At 39.9% G+C, this 12,512-nt stretch overlaps 1 protein-coding gene across 2 annotated transcripts in view; it reads left to right on the forward strand.

Annotated features, from left to right (window-relative positions):
• Positions 1 to 484: 484 nt before the first annotated feature.
• Positions 485 to 12,512, forward strand: part of PPIG (peptidylprolyl isomerase G) — a 67,840-nt gene continuing 55,812 nt past the window's right edge. Inside the window, exon 1 of one of the 2 annotated variants that reach the window (XM_036746247.1) lies at positions 485 to 630. The gene's annotated coding sequence lies outside the window, so the exon portion shown is untranslated. Of the gene's footprint in view, positions 631 to 852; positions 1,150 to 12,512 lie in introns of those variants that run through there. The other variant, XM_036746248.1, reaches the window with a different exon arrangement.

Raw genomic sequence — 12,512 nt, forward strand, 5'->3', positions numbered from 1 at the left:
ATACCAAACTGTACGTAATAGATTTGCAGTTTCGTGTACAATCATCTTTTTTTCCTATTCTGTTATGGAAATGCTTGTATAATTTTTTAAAAAGAATGAAGATGGGGCTCAAGGAAAACCAGATTTTCTTGGGACAATTAATGTCGATAAGCTTAAAAGCAGATCACATTTTATAGCTCAGCAAAGTCATTTAGTCCGAACTCCCTTCATTTAACAGATAAGGAAACTGAGGCCCCCTTCAGATAAAAGAACTAGTTCAACGGACAGATGAAGTTAGTGGCATATGAACCATCATCCTTTCACGGCACATCCGCGTTCTCTCCACCGCAGCAGCCCGTAACTTCCCTCCCCCCTCCGCCCCCCGGCAAAGCAGAGACTTCCCGCTCCAGCCCCGCTCAGGATAGAGAAGGTGGGTGGGGCGCCGGGGAGGGGAGGGGCAGGTGGCGAGGGCACGGAGGTTACCTCAACTTGCCGCTGACGCACTTCCGGCGCGACGACTCCCCTCCACGCCGCGAAGGGGCTTACAGGGAGGCGGTTAAGAAGTTTGGGCGCCTTTTCTGGCGGCGGTAGATTTGAAGCTCCGCCCCGGGAGCCTCCGCGCAGGGACCCGGGAGCCCCGCACCGGAGCAGGTAGGCCGCCTAAGGCTCCGGGTGCTGCGGCGATAGAGCTAGTGGCTGCGGCTCCGGGAGACGAGGGGAGGGAGAGGCCAGGGCCCCGGGGGCGGAGCAGTGACGGGCCCAGCCCCCAGTCAACCGTCTAGTACCCCCCTCCCCCCTCGGAGCTCCCTACGCCCTCCCGGACTGACGGACCCCCGGTGGGACGGTGCGGGCGTCGTCTGCCCGGCCCCCGGGAGCGGAGCGAGGCGGGGAGGAGGAAGGCGGGGCTGCGGGTTGCGGAGGCTGTTTGGAGCCGAAGCGCCGAGCCCGGCGGCCCTCCCCCCGCACGCTCCTCGCTCGCCCACTCGCCCGCCTCCCGCCCTGACGCATTTTGCCGCACAGGCTGTAACATGGCGGCGGCCGAGTGAGCCCCGGAGAGCCCGGCTGCTTCCGAGCGCCTCCGAGCTGGGGCCGCGGCGCACGGGAGGCGGAGGCCGCCGGCCGGGGCAGGGGCCGCGACGTCCTGAGGGAGCGCTCGCTCGCAGGGCTGAGGTTTGTTTCCTTTAGTTGGGGGCTGAGTAAAAGTCCTCTCCCCGCCCGATCTGCCCTTTTCTGGGCTCGTACCCCCTTCTTCCCTCCCTCCCTCCGAGGCGGCAGCTGCCACATGTGCCCGGTGACTAGGGAGCAGCCCAGCCTTCGGCAGGCTGGAAGTTGTTTTCTTCTATTTTTTTAAAAGGCTCAGGTGTGTGCAGGCTCGTCCTCTTCCCTCCAAACTGTTGAGAGGTTCCCACACCGGCTTGGAGCCGTGCGTTTTGCAGGCCCCGAGAGCACGGACTCAGTTATCCGTTCGGACACCCAAGGTGCCAGGTGTTGGCCTCTGAGATCCCATCCTTGCCTTGGGGCGAGCGTGTTAATTCCTCTCCTCTCGCTTTCCCTGAAGAGCTAGGTCAGCTTCTTGGGGAAGGAGCGATATTGGTTGGAACCTGTTAGGCTCTTTTGGAAGCCAGATTTTTGTGCAGTAATTTTCATCGCTCTCCAGAACTTTCTCAAGTGAAATGCCAAGTTCCTGGATAAGTTAAAAACCCAAAATGATTTTAAAAACTATGTAGTGTTTTGGAAATTTCAAAGGTGGTACTTTGTTTACCACCGCAACTTGACACCTGGAGTTAAAAAAGGGGAAAAAAAACTAACCAAACCGTATAGTAAAAGAAGGGGCCCGTGCATGCTCACCTTCTCAGGCACTGAAATTTTTTCAACTTAAGCATACAGTAAACCCTGTCCAGAGTCCAGAATCTCGAGGCATGAATTACTCTGAATAGTTAAATTTTCCAGTTTATTCCCCTAGAATTTTTTTTAAAAAAATGTTTTGGGTTGAAGTCTTTATGAAATGTATTCTATTTCCTACCTTCTTAAAGAACATATTGAAATAATTTAACTTTTACTTGTTGTGAAGATACCCTCAGGATATGATGAGTTATGTTGGCTTGGTTATCCTGACATGAAATGGCCCTAGACTACTGTGCTTTTAAAATTCTTGCCCCCTTTTTGTTTGCCTGGCTTTCTTTTCAACTCAGCTCAAGTCTGATCTTCTGCAAGAGTTCTTTATCAAACCCTGTAGAAATCATTAAAAGAACTTTGCAGTTTTTCAAAAGTAATCCTTTCTGTCACATACCTATGTGTGTATCCATGTATGTGTATATCTGTATTGTGAAAATATACACGTACATCAGTATGTATGTGCATTTCTATACAGCTATCAAAAATATTTATTTTTTAAGTTTAAGGAAACTTTTATTAATGCATTAGTATTTCAGCAGAGTTCATTGTAATGGGTGTAAGAGACAGGCACACCATTACAGGTTATAGAAAAATAAAGAGATTATATACAGTTAAAATAGTTATTTACACCCCCAAAATGTATGCTTTTCAAGAGTACTGTCTTTGCTTTTCTTAGTGTTCTCAGCATTGCTTACAGCAGTGCCTAGCACATAGTAGTCACTTAAGAAATAATTGTTGACTGGCTAGTTTATGATCTTTATCCCTTGGCAGTTCTCACTGCTGTTAGTTTACAGGCATGTAGCAGTCACCGCTCTCCTTTTTTCCTTTTTGGAGTCTGTTGTAGGCTAAGGAACTATGTCACCAAACATCTGTGTGTATTGTATTAAAAACCAATTTATTCTGAATGAAGGTTATATGGAATCTCTCTTAAAATCAAAATACTTGGACTTTGTCACATCTGTTTTATGTGCCCAGAAGTTATTTTTATTTCCTAGTTCTTAGCAGTGTTCTTTCTAGATCTTTGGAGAGCTGAGTTTCTGATAAGCTAGATGTTACTGTGGTTTGGAGATATAGATGCTCAGCTATGATTTCATTTCCTGTTGTGACTATAACTGTACTGACAGATCAAGGGAATGCTCTAATCATAGTATATGGATTTCAGCAAGGTATCTGATAACATTTCCCATGATATCTTTGTGGACAGGAGAGAGGAGTAGTTGGATGGTAGTACAGTTTGGTGGGTGCATAACGGTTGAGTGACCATACCCAAAGACTGTTAATGAAATAATGTCTACAATAACCTGCCTGCCATAGGACTTCACCCATTGCTCTTTTTCTCCCAATATTTTTATCAATGACTTAGGTAAAGATATGGATGACATGAAACATGGAGGCATAACTGATCTAAAATTCTGTATGACAAAATTTAGATTTAGTAGGATCTATGTAGTATACAGTATTTAAATTTTTAAAATTAAATGTATAAAGGTGGAGCGGCAGTGCCACCTTTTATGTGAAAAGACTTGGGTTTTTAGTTGATTGCAAGCTGAATATAAATCATAAATAATCTGCCTGCCAAAGTGGCTGATAACTTATTTAGGCAGTATTAATTGACATAAACTATGAAGAAAAAAAGCATGTAGTAATAATAATCCACTGCCTTCTGAATTGGTAACTTCATTATTGGGTACAGGATTCTAAGTGAGACTTTGAGAAGCTTTTGTATAATCAAAATGAAGTGATTATAAACCACACCTATGAGGAATGACTAAAGGAACAGTATGAAATAGGTTGATTGTACCATCCTTGAGAAACTCTCATTTGACCTTGCCATCCCCTCATTTGCCTTGTATCTGTTCTCCTTTTCCTTATAGTCTCTTCTCCCTCTCTTCACTTACACACACACTTTGAATTCTTAATCCCTTGCAATCAGAATTCCTGTCAGTGACCCCCTCCCTCCAATTGAAAATGCTCTCTTCAAAGTTATATAAATGATCGCTGAACTGTTTTTTCTGATAGCCTTTTTCCGACCTCATTCTCCTCGACTGCAGTTCTTGATGCTGTTTACCAGCCCATGCTCCTGAATGCTTATTCCTCCATTAGTTTCTGTGACACTGGCCTCTCCTAGTTGTCTGACACTTCATTTTTCCTTGCTGGGTCATCATCTATCCACTGCCATGTTGGTATGGGTGTTCTCCGGTTTGTAACTAAGTTCCCTCCCTGATTTTTTGGCCATCAGATCCATTCCTACAGTTTAAAGTATCTTTTCAACATAATAACACCCAAATCCATACTATCCAAACTTAAAACTTTCTCCTGAATTCCAATAACACGTTGTCATCTGCCTGCTGGATTTAGAAGACCCTTGAAAATATCAGATGTTACGTGTCTGAAGCAGACCTCATCTTTTCTTCTAAACTTCTCTTTTTCTGTTGAGGTTACCTAACACTATCTAATCACTTAGGTTTGTTGGCTCAGTCCTCCTTGATTTTTCCCTCAGTCTCAGTCACTACCTCCAATCAGTTACCTAGCTGTTCTACTTGTGATTTTAGGCCTTGATTAACTTTCATCTGGACTGCTATGAGGTTATTAACCTCATAGTTGTTCTCTCTACTTCCAGTTTCTCCCCTCTCCAAACCATCCTCCATATAGCTATCAAAATAATTTCTTAAAAATCACAAGTCCGACCATGTTGCTCCTTTGCTCAGACATTTGTGGCTCTCCATTGCCTGTAAGATAAAACCTTAACCTGGAGTTCAAGGCTCTTTACAGTTTAACTCTCACTTTTCCAGCTTTATTTCACAGTATTCTCCTTTAGAAACTTTATATTCCAAGCCAAATTGGACAGCCAGTTGTTCACTTAACTCAGTATTCTATATCTTCTCTCTGTATTTTCACATAAGCTATTCAGAGGTCTTAGAGCTATTTCTAATCCTTCCTTATCCTCTCCTCTGTACACCTAAGAATCCTTGTTTTCTTTCCATTTACTTAATTCAGGTTCCACCTCCTACTTTAAGACTTTCTTGGGCTTATCTCTCTCCTGGGTGTTAATACATATTTTTGCATTTCTTTGATCTATTCTTATTTGTGTACCTCTTGAATCCCTAGTCTTTTAGTAGAAGTAAGCTCCATGAGGGCAGTTACTTGGAATGTATGGTCAGTACCTAGGTTCACAAGAAGGCACTTAGTACATATTTATTGAACTTATTGAAATGGGCAAGGGAAGAATGTACATGAGAATTTTAAAATATGTAGTTGTCTTTTCTTCCTCTCTAGAGAATAGAACTGCAACTCATGGGTGTAATTTATAGGGAGGAGAGGCAAGTTTCAACACAATATAAGGAGTAGCTTCCTAAATAATTGAGATTGTATATAAATGGAATGAACTACCACTTGAGGTTATTGAGTTGTCCATCTTGGTAGTGTTCAAGCAGAGATATAACTTAAGATCTTATAGGAGTGGATTCATATATCAGGAATACAATTACACTAATGTCCAAGTTTCTTTTCAGTTAGAGCTGTCCATAAGTAGAAAATAGGCTTCCTTGGAAGGCGATGGTTTCCCTTTCTTTGGAAGTCTTCACATAGAAGTTAAACAGCTACTTTATAGGTATGTTGTAGTGAGAATTTTGGTTATAGGTTGAACTAGATGACTGCTGAGGTGCCTTTTCACTCTAAAATTCTATGAAACTTTGTCACCTATGATTCTTTAAAATTCGTTTTACTTCTAGTGAGCAGTAGCATGGAGAGCCATAAATACTTGAGTTCAAGGCCCATCTCTAAAACACGTGCTTGTCTGATAAGACAAGCCTCAATCTCTTAGTATTCTAGGAAACTATTAGACTGTAAGTTTTGGTTGAAGTAATGTCCTCACTTGGGAGTTGACCTTGCCAATAAAACCATAGATTCAGTTTCTACCCCTATCCCTTTACTTTCTGACAAACCAAAATTCAATTTCATCTCGAAGGTTTATTTGGGAGGAGGGAGGGAAGAGATGGCAGAACTTATCACTTAAGTGTAAAGCCTTCACAGGTTCCTTATTTCCTTTGGTTACCATGACAACATCTGTAATTTATTCCCAGCACTAATTACTTGCCTTGAAATACAAATGTGCAAAACACACACACATTCTTGATTTTTTTAAAAACTGCTTCTTTTTTGGCATATTTCCACAACTACTCAAATACTCATGTCTCTGTGAAATTCTTGTTAATGCCCTTCCGTAAATTTGCCATGGAGAATCCACCTAGTATACTTTTCCTGTCATGTAGAGTAATGGTTGTTCTTCAGTTGTGTCTGACTCTTCATGACTCCATTTGGGGTTCTTTTGCCAAAGATACTGGAATGGTTTGCCTTTTCCTTCTCTAGCTCATTTATAGATGAGGATATTGAGGCAAACAGGGTTAAGTGACTTGCCCAAGGTCACCCAGCTAGGAAATACCTGAGGCCTTTTGAACTCAGGAAGATGAAGGCCCTGCACTCTATCCACTTTGCCACCTATAGCTGCCTGAGTAGTGGGGTCAAACTCAAGTAGAAACTGATCCCTACAGGCTGCATATTGACTTAGGAAACCACAAATTAATATCTGTTTTGCATTCTATTTTTAATTATTTTGTTAAATAGTTCCCAATTATATTTCAGTATTGTTTGCACTCATTTTGAAGGTGGAGTTTGACACCTCTAATCTGGAGAATACTAATTGAACAGGCCAACAGTCCTTTGGTCACCTATTGAGCTAGCCACATGACCAGCATATCTTTTTTGATCCTCTATTTTTTTGATGACAGTTCTTCACACTAGTCCTCTTTCTAATTCCTTGTTGTAATAGTTAGAACCCACTCAAACCCATTGAGTATCTCTCCTTTACCTTTTGGGTAAAATGTTGATGTGTTCAATGACTAAACTGTACAGTAGCTCTGGAAGAACATTGGTTTTAAAAAATATAGGCCTTTGTTACCAGAGAAGCTTGGGATCATTAAGATAACATTACATTTTTCAAAAAATAATACATCTTCCTCTCTTGTTCAGTTCTGGACCCAATTTATCCATTTGCATTAAAAATGCTTGGACCTCAAGAACTCATGATCTAGTCAAACCCACTCATTTTCCCAATCTATAAAAATAGTTTTCACTTTTTATTCTGAACTTAACACTACATAAAATTGGCATTTCCATATACATTGTAGAACAGAAGGATTGATGAAGCTGAGAATCATTGTTTTATAGATAAAAGCTTGCTTTTTAAAGGTATGTAATAAGTTGAGGATTTAGCTTTGAAAGCTGTCCTGCTTATCTGTAATTCCTTCTTTTCTTTTTGGGGGGAGTAAGGGGATAGTGCGCCTAACTGCCTTCTCTTTCCTACCTCCTCACCTTCTAAATTGGGGGGAGGGGCATTTAAAAGAATTGCATGGTCATATAAAACAAATTTCCCACATTGGCTATGGGCGAAAATGTATGTCTTGTTTTGCATCTTGAATGCATCATCTTTCTCTCTTGATGTGGGTAGCAACTTTGATACTGTAGTGGTTGTTCTTAATACTTCAAAGTAATATTTGTCTTTACAATGTTGTTGTTAATGTGTAAATTGTTTTTCAGATTCTGTAAACCTCACTGCATCAGTTCACACATTTTCCTAGGTTTCTCTAAAACTGCCCCTTTTATCATTTCTTAGGGCACAATAATTTTGCATTTGTGTAGCACAATTTATTAAGCCATATGTCAAATGATGGGTACTTCCTCAGTTTTCAATTCTTTACTTCTACAAAAAGAATTTGCAATAAATATTTTTGGGGTATGGGTAATTTTCCTGTTTCTTTAACCTCTTTGATATTTTAGTCCTAGTGATGGCTTCTCTTCATCAAAAGGAATGCATAATATGGTGATGTTTTGAGCCTGGTTCCAAATTGCTATATTTTAAGAGAAATTGTGGTTTATTAGTTATTTGCTTTAGCTTTGTATGCTAATCATGCTTGAAATTAAGGTGAAATCAGACATCAGCTGGCAAATTTACTAATAAAATTCAGTCATATATTGTACGTGTATATATGTATGTGTGTGCGTAGACATATATGCACACTAGATAAAAGGCCATGAATAGTTTAGTGTGAAAGTAGATGGCTAGATGAATAGCCTTAAGAGGTTCCTACAGGTCTTAAAAACGAATTAAAACAGGATTACGACTTTTCCCAGGTACTATGTGTTAAACATAGACATTATTATAGATATATTCTATCTTTATATCTAGATTTGGTGAACGTAACTGTTTCCTCTCCATACCTGTTATGACAACTCTTAATGTTCTTTTTGGAGGAAATAGTTCTAATTTGATCATACTTCCCTTGTAACTTGTTGCATTTGCTTGATAATTAATGCATAACTAGATTTTGATTCACTGCATAGTAGATACTTATTCTATGCTTAATGTGTAATAGGACCAGGCAATTCTTTTGAGCAGCTTCTGTTCTAACATATTGTAACAAATGTTATAAAAACTGTAGCAAAGTTCATCATGCTGACATTCAAATTCTTAGAAGCTTGGGATCCCTCAGTACCATAATTGCTTCATTGTAGAAGGCCTGAGTATTTAAGGACAATATTGTGTAGGAATCCTTTCAGTCTCTATCAACAACTATTAAACTCTTACATCAGTTGCAAAGTCCTGTTGTTTTCTGTCTTAATTTCTCTCATATATGCCTTCTGCCACTATCCTGATGCAGGTCCTTATTACCTCACACCTGGACTATTACAATAGCCCTCTGGTCGGTCTCCCTGCTTAAGGGTTCTCCTTTCCAGTCAGTCCTCCACTCAGCTGTTACATTGATTTTCTTAAATCAAAGTTTTGACTGTGTCACTTATTTTACCTGTGGCCCTCCTCTCCCTTTAAATAAATTCCAGTAGCTCTCCATTATCTCCAGGCTCAAATAAAATCTTCTGTCTTTTGAAATCCTTCATTACCTGACCTCTTCCATTTTTTACTTCCCTCCATATAGCATCATCTTCAGTTCTTCATTCTCTCTCACCCCACATATCCAGATATTCAGTTGCTAGACCTTGTCTTTCATATCTCCATAAGACCTTTGTTGCATATGTGTCTTTTTCATTCATACAACTACCACCTTTGTTCAGACTCTCATCATCTTTTGCCTGGACTATTGTGATAGCTTTCTAATTAATCATCCTGCCTTAAGTTTCTCTTCACTCCAATCCATCTTCCACACAACTACCAAAGTGAATTTCTAAAAGTGCTGGCATGACCCTTTCATCCCCCTACTCAGTATATCCCAGTTACCCACAAACAACTCAAACTAAATATAAACTCTTTGGAATTTAAAGCTGTGTACAACTTAGCCTGAACTACCTTACTAGTCTTTTCCCACCAATTACATTAAAAAAGCCGTTTTTTAGCATTCATTTAAAGTTTTTTTGAATTCCGTGTTCTTTCCCTCCTTTCCTTTCCTCCCCCCTCATTGAGAAGGCAAGTAATTTGACATAGATGATACAGTCATACAAAACATTTCTGTATTAGTCATGTTGCAAAAGAAAACACAGACCCCACACCCCATACCCCCCCAAAAATACCCAGAAAAATAAAGTAAAAAATGTATGCTTCAATCTGTATTCAGACTCCATCAGTTCTTTCTTTGGAGATCAATAGCATTTTTCATAAGTCTTTCAGAATTTTCTTGGATCACTGTATTGCTGAGAATAGCTAAATCATTGACAGTTCTTCATTTTACAATATTGCTGTTACTGTGTACAATGTTCTTCTGGTTCTTCTCACTTCACTTTGTATCAGTTCATGTAAGTCTTTCCAATTTTTTGAGAGCATTCTTCTCATCATTTCTGATAGCACAGTAGTTAGTATTTCACCACAGTGATACCACAACTTGTTCAGCTGTTTCCCCAATCGATTTCCAATTCTTTGCCACCACGAAAAAGAGCTGCTATAAGTATTTTTGTCCAAATAGGTCCTTTTCCCTTTTTAAAAACATTTCTTTGGGATACAGACCTAGTAATGGTAGTGCTGGGTCAAATCATTACATGGTTTTATAGCCCTTTGGGCAGTTCCAAGTTGCTCTCCAAATGGTTGGATCAGTTTATAACTTCAATTTTCCCACATCCCTTCCAACATTTGTCATTTTCCCTTTCTGTCATTTTAGCCAATCTAATAGAGGTGAGGTGGTACCTCAGAGTTGTTTTAATTTGCATTTCTCTAATGAAGTATTTTTGAGCATGTTTTCATATGACTATAGATAGCTTTGGTTTCTTCATCTGAAAACTGCCTGTTCATATTAATCAGGGAATGGCTTGTATCCTTGGAAATTTGACTTAGTTCTCTATATATTTGAGAAATGAGACCTTTATCAGAGAAACTTGCTGTAAAAATTTTTCCACAGTTATGATTACTAACTATATTAACTTCTATCCTGTTTTTCCTGTTTATCCTTCTCTTTTTCCTATCATATTTTCCCTCCTCAGAAGTGTTTTGCTTCTGACCATTGCCTCCCCCAGTTTGCCTTCTCTTCTATCAGTCTCCCTTTCTCTTATCCCTTTCACCTCCTACTTGCCTATAGTTTAAGATAGATTTCTATGCCCAATTGAATATATTCCTTTTGAGCATATTTCAGTGAGAGTGAGATTCAAGCTTTGTTGGCCACCCCTCACCCCATCTTTCCCTCCACTGTAAAAACTCTTTCACACCTCTTTTAGAGATAATTTACCCCATTCTACCTTTCCCTTCCTCCTTCTCCCAGTGGATCCCTCCTTCTCCCCCTTAATTTTATTTTCTTTAGATATCATCCCATCATATATAGCTCAGATCCATGTACTCTGTGCATATACTCCTAATTGTCCTAAGAATGATTAAGTCCTTAGGAGTTACAAGCGTCATCTTCCCATGTAGGAATGTAAATGGTTTAACCTTGTTGAATCTCTTGTTTACTTTTTTATGCTTCTCTTAAGTCTTGTACTTGAAAGTCAAATTTTCTATGCAGCTCTGGTCTTCTCATTAGGAATGTTTGAAAGACCTCTCTTTCATTGAATATCTGTTTTTCCTTGTGAAGGAGTATATTCAGTTTTGCTGTGTAGGTTATTCTTGGTTGTAATCCTAGCTCCTTTGCCCTCCAGAATATCGTATTCCGAGTCCTCCAGTCCTGTAATGTAGAAGCTGCTAACTTATCCTGATTGTGGCTATATAGTATTTGAATTGTTTTCTTTCTTTCTACTTGGAATATTTTTTTCCTTGACCTAGGATCTCTGGAATTTGGCTGTAATGTTCCTGGGAGTGTTCCTTTTGGGATCTTTTTTCAGCAGGTAATTAGTAGATTCTTTACACTTTCTGTTTTACTCTCTGGTTCTAGGATATCGAGGCAGTTTTCATTGATCATTTCTTGAAATATGATGAATGGCTTTTTTCTTGATTATAGCTTTCAGGTAGTTCAGTAATTCTTAAATTATCTCCTCAATCTATTTTCCAGATAAGTTGTTTTTCCAGTGAGGTATTTTACATTTTCTATTTTTTAAATTCTTTTGATTTTGTTGTATCATTTCTTGATGTCTCATAGAGTCATTACCTTCCAGTGGCTTGATTCTGATTTTTAAGGAATTATTTTCTTCAGTGAACTTTTTTACCCCCTTTTCCATTTTTCCATTTCTGCTTTTTAAGAAATTTTCTTCAGTGAATTTTTTGGCCTATTCTGTTAAAGATGTTGTTTTCTTAAGTGTTTTTTTGTGTCTCCTTTACCAAGTTGTTGACTCTTTTTCATGATATTCTTGTATATATCAATATCACTCTCATTTCTTTTCTTAACTTTTCCTCTGCCTGTCTTACTTGATTTCTGAGGTCTCCCAGGAATTCTTTTTGGGCCTGAGTCCAAGTCACATTTTTCTTTGAGGTGTTTTGACATTATCTTCCCTTGAGTTTGTGTTTTGATCTTCTCTCTCACCATAGTAACTTTCTATGATCAGGTTCTTTTATTGTTTACTCATTTTCTCAGCCTATTTTTTGACTTTTAACTTTATGTTAAAGTTGGGGTCTGCTCCTGGGGCAGAGGGGGCACTGTTGTGAGCTTCAAATTTTTCTGTGCAGCTTTTTTTCAGGAAAGCTAGTTCTGGGATCTATAAGTTTTCTGTTTTTCCAAGGTAGTTTGATCTAAGGAGAGTATGGTCACTGCTCTCCTGACCTATACTCCATCAACTGCACACTCTAGTGTGCTAGTGCTGCTCCTCCTCCTCCTCCTTCTCCTTGCCCTGGTACTGAGACCTGGAACTATGTATGGGCAATGCAGCAGTATCCTGCATCAAGGGCCCACGTAGGGTCCCCTGTAATCTCCTTCTGGCCAGTTGTCCAGTTCCATTACTGTCTGGTCTGAGAGCTCAGGAAGCCACTACCTGATACAGTTGCCCCAAAGGTCAGTTACTGGCTTGCTGGAGTGTGGCCAGTGACGGACTGTGTTCCACTGCCACCCCACAGAGGTCCTGCAGGCCTAAGTTGTCTTGGCCTAGAAAATTGTTTCACTCTGTCCTTTTGTTGGTCCTGCCGCTCCAGATTTCATTTTGAGGTTTAATTTTTAATTTTTTGGAAGGCAATTTGGGAGATTTCAGATGAGTCCCTGCCTTTACTTTGACTTCTTGGCTCT

This window comes from Trichosurus vulpecula, chromosome 2 (genome assembly GCF_011100635.1).
Source record: "Trichosurus vulpecula isolate mTriVul1 chromosome 2, mTriVul1.pri, whole genome shotgun sequence".
NCBI classification, from domain to species: Eukaryota; Metazoa; Chordata; class Mammalia; order Diprotodontia; family Phalangeridae; genus Trichosurus; species Trichosurus vulpecula.